The 4,910-nt window shown below is 44.4% G+C and overlaps 1 pseudogene; it reads right to left on the bottom strand.

The window, feature by feature from the left end:
* Positions 1 to 1,060: 1,060 nt before the first annotated feature.
* On the bottom strand, positions 1,061 to 1,160 carry LOC132537291 (U6 spliceosomal RNA; annotated as a pseudogene).
* Positions 1,161 to 4,910: the final 3,750 nt, after the last annotated feature.

Genomic DNA, 4,910 nt, shown 5'->3' with positions numbered 1-4,910 from the left:
GATTCAGTCACCATAAATTTTGTTTTATAGGTTTGACCTCAGCATTTTCACTTCTTGTAAACTGAAAATTTACATGGGCATGTTTGTAATTTAGAAAGACAGAGCTCCTTTATAAGAATTTCCTTGCCAGGAGACGGGGGTAAGGGGCAGCAGCCGGGGGGAGGGGGAGACGGGGAGAGAGAGAGAGATGCACTGCCTGTGGGGAAGTGTGTGCTATTCTGGGGGTGGGGCAAAACTCTTCTAATTAAAATGTATAGAAAAGCTCTGTTGCTATTTGGAGCAAAATCAAATTGGACGTATAATGCTGTGCTTTGTTTATTTTTATTGCCTCCACCCCTATCTTTCAGGTGTGTGATGTTTTCTTGGCTTGGCCTATTTAGAAGGTTACAGAACAGGGCTCCTGACACACAGCCATGTTGACCTTTAAATATATATATACGTATTTATTTCATTTATTCATTGCATAGAGACAGAGATGTATTGAGGGATGGAGACAGAGAGGAAGAGACACCTGTATCCCCTGAGGTTTCTCGCCTGTAGAGGTGATGGAAGCTGGAACCCAGGCCCTTGTGTATTGTAACATGTGTGCTTGACTGGGTGCACCAAGGCCAAGCCCCTTTAGATATTTTTTTAAAAAATATTTTCTTTCTTGGGGATCGGGTAGTGGCGCAAAGGGTTAAGTGCACGTGGCACAAAGTGCAAGGACTGGCATAAGGATCCCAGTTCGAGCACCCAGCTCCTGACCTGCAGGGGAGTCTCTTCACAGGCGGTGAAGCAGGTCTGCAGGTGTCTGTCTTTCTCTCTCCCTCTCTGTCTTCCCCTTCTCTCTCTGTTTCTCTCTGTCCTATCCAAACAATGAACGACATCAGCAGTAACAATAATAACCACAACGAGGGTACAACAACAAGGGCAACAAAAGGGGGGAAAATGGCCTCCAGGAGCAGTGGATTCATGGTGTAGGCACTGAGCCCAGCAATAACCCTGGAGGCAAAAAAAAATTCTTTCTTTCTTCTTTCCTCTCTCTCTCTCTCTCTCTCTCTTTCTCTGTCTCATTCTTTTTTAAAATATGGAATACTTCATGAATTTGCATGTCATCCTTGTGCAGGGGTCATGCTAATCTCTGTATCATTCTGTTTTTTTTTTTTTTGCCTCTAGGATTATCGCTGGGGCTCAGAGCCCGCACTATGAATCCACTGCTCCTGATGCTCCTGGTGGCCATTTTCCCCCATTTTTATTGTTTAGGACAGAGAGAAATTGAGAGAGGAGGGGGAGACAGAGAGTAAGAGAGACAGATACTTGCAGATCTGCTTCACTGCTTGTGAAGTGACACCCCCCCCTGCAGGTGGGGAGCCAGGGCCTTGAATCAGGATCTTTGAGCAGGTCTTTGCACTTAGTACAATGTACGTTTAACCCAGTTGCCACCGTCTGACTCCTCATTCTAATTTTACTTTGTGCTGCTGAAGTGAACACAATTTTATTTATCTTAATGAGAGAGGTACAGAAAGACCAGAGTCCTGCTCAGTTCTGGCTTATGGTGGTACTGGGATTGATCCTGGAGCATTTGGGCCCTCAGGCATGAGGTTATTTTGCAGAACCATTATGCTATTCCCCAGGCCCCTACTTTAGTGTCTTCTTTCTTTATTTCTCTCTTCCTTTTTTTTTTAAACCAGGGCACTGCTCCTTGCCATTTATTTTATTTTATTGTTGTTTCTTTATTGGGGGATTAATGGTTTACAGTCGACAGTAAAATACAATAGTTTGTACATACATAACGTTTCCGCATAACAATACAACCCCCACTAGGTCCTCCTCCACCATCCTATTCCAGGACCTGAATCCTTTCCTTCCCCCCCCCCCCAGAGTCTTTTACTTTGGTGCAAGACACCAACTCTAGTCCAAGTTCTGCTTAGCTGGTGATTTATTTCTGCCACCAGGCTTATCACTGGGACATGGTGCTTGCATGAGGAGTCATATGCACATAGTGGCTCTTTTTCCCTCCCTTTATCTTTGGCAGAGGATGAGAGATAGAGGAGAGAGAGAGATACAAAGAGGAAGAGAGACACCTGCAGTACTGTTCCACCTCTTGTGAAGTTTCCTCCCACAGGAGAGGACTGGGGGCTTGATCCCAGGTGCTTGAAGATGGGAACATGTGCTCAACGAGGTTCACCCAGGACAGGTCATTCTGTGTATCACACCCAACCCTCCTGGAATTTCCATCTAAGCAAGCACGTCCTGGTCTCACCTCACTAACATGAGGGAAATTTAAGATTCAAGGATGACACACGTTTCTATTTTTCAAGGCTGTATAAGAGGGCCGGGTACAGCAGAGGTGATGAGTGATGTGTGGTGACCAGCACCAGGTGCTGGTGTGATCACTGTGCATCTTGGCCGGCCAAGAACTCTGGGAGTTCATCGCTGTTTATATAAAGCAGAGGAGTGGGGAAAGGACCCTCCTCTGATATCTAGCGAAATGAGGACAACACATTAAAGGCCGCTGTAGACGTTTAGAAATAGATGTGGCCGTTCAGATTGACGTGCGGTCTTGGCCCCTTAACTTAAGATACTCTTTCACCCTCAAAGTCACATTAGAACTGGGATGACAGAGGCAGTGGCAGATGTGGTAGGCCTGTGGAAAATACAGGTGCCCTGTTTCCAGGAGTCCTTGGGGAAGGAAGAAAAAAAAAGTGGCATTGCTATAGAAGTTGAGACATGTAGATTTTTGGAAATATCTTGTGGCTCATTGCAATCTCTGCAGATCTGTAGACAGTCCTTTCAATCACCTCAAAAAAATAGTATATATGTATATGTGTGTGCATATATGTGTGTGTGCATATGTGTGTATGTGTCTGTATATAAATGTGTGTATATGTGTATATATGTGTATACATGTGGTGGTATATATGTGTTTATGTATATATGTATATACATGTGTGTATATGTGTGTACATGTGTTTGCATATTTGTATATATGCGTGCATATAAGTATAACTATATATGTGTGTATAGGCATGTATACATATACTATTTTACATATATTATATATATTGTGTATCTGTACATATACATGAATATATGTACATACATCTATAGATAGTTACAGAAATAACAGCCCCTTACCTGCAGGGTTAGGCTTAGGTTCACAAGCAGTGGAGCAGGGCTCAGGTGTTTCTCTCTCTCTTTCAATTTCTCTTCATCCCTACTCGATAAATAAGTAATATCTAAAAAATAATAAAGAAATAATAGTTGACCCATATCTTTGTCTTTGGGAGAACCTGCAGTTTCCAGTGGAGAGGATGGGGACACAGAACCCTGGTGGTGATACAATCAATAACATTTCATTTGTAAATCAATAAAATTTTAAAAAAAGAAAGGAAAAAGAAAAAGTAAGGCCAGATGAAATGCCTTCTTGGAAGTTTATCAGTTCTGAGCAAAAGCTGTGCTTTCAGTTCTCATGAAGAGACGTCCAGAATGAATGCAGGGAAGACAACAGACTGTGTTTGCAGAGGTGGGTGGCTGGAGCAGTGAAGGATGCAGAGCCCCATCTGCTTCTTGTACCAAATTTGACATCCTCTCTTGCATGTTTCAAAGACAACTTGAGATCAGCCCTTGTGAACCTGAGAGAGCTCACACTCTCCTCATGGACAGGCTCATCTTTTAGGGCTCCCAGCTTGTGCACAGTGCTTGCACCCAAAGGCGGGCAGCCCTGTCCTGACCCCCCCATCCCTATGCACCAGCCAGTGCACCCCCATCTCTCCACCTCCTCTTCTGTCCTGGACCAGGTACCTGTGGGGGTCTGTGAGTGATGGCTCTGTGTGCCCCCTGGATGGAGGTAGCTCCTCCCAACACAGAGCTAAGGGCCTACAGACTCCTCCTTATCAGCAGACGGAGGGCAGTACATGCAGCAGTGCCGGGCTCTGAGAGCTCAAAGGCCCCACATGGCCCCCAGTCTCATGTTATGCCATTCACCTCACTCTTCTAGCCAAATGAACTCAGCTTCTTTTTATTCACTCTTTTTACTAAATTTTTTTTTATCTTTTTTTTTTTTTTTTTTGATAGAGGTAGCCAGAAATTGAGAGGAAAAGAAGAGAGAGAGAGAGATAGAAAGGGAGAGAGAGACACCTACAGCATTTTTTCACCACTTGCAAAGCTTCCCCCTGCAAGTGGGGACTGGGGGCTCAAACCAGGGTCCTTGTGCACTGTAAGATGTGCGGTCAACCAGGTGCATCACTGCCCAGCCCCCCTTTCCCTCTCTTGGCTCCCTGCCATGGGCCTTGGCGTGGCTTCTCTTACTCTCCCCATCTTCTTTGTCTGGCGAGTTTTGACTCATTTTTCAGGTCTTGGCTTGAGTCACTTCCTCTGAGAGATCTGGTTTATGATGGTGCTGAGGATTGAACCTGGGGCATTTGGGGCCTCAGGAATGAAAGTCATTTTTCAGAACTATTATGCTATTCTCCAGCACCCTCTTTAGTGCCTCCCAGAGACCCCTCACTCCTTCTCTGCAGCACTTGAGTGATTATTTCCCTCCTACCCCATCCCCATACACATTTGGAGAATTAATAAACAGTGCTCCAGTGGGGACGCTAAGCTTTATAAACTCAGACTCTGGATCTGTGTCTGCTCAGCAGTGAATTTCCAGCACTGAATAGCATGCTAGGTACCCAGTAGCTGTTTGATAAGTATTTACTGGAGGAATGAATGAATGCCCAGCAATTTCTTGTCTATGTATAAATTTTCTCACTATTTGTGTTGTGTTATCTTTATCAGTAACATGGAGGATGACTTAACATTTTTCCCCAAGGCTTTTGCAGTTTTCTTCACTCCAAATGTGACTAATGTGAAATGAAGTAGGTGAAAGTATTAAGGCCTGTTCAGCACTTACACATGGTAGCAGTTCATGATTATTGCGGGGG

The sequence above is a fragment of the Erinaceus europaeus genome, chromosome 2, assembly GCF_950295315.1.
Source record: "Erinaceus europaeus chromosome 2, mEriEur2.1, whole genome shotgun sequence".
Classification (NCBI taxonomy): domain Eukaryota; kingdom Metazoa; phylum Chordata; class Mammalia; order Eulipotyphla; family Erinaceidae; genus Erinaceus; species Erinaceus europaeus.
The sequence above is the reverse complement of the archived record's forward strand: the minus strand, read 5'-3'. Positions and strand labels throughout refer to the sequence as shown.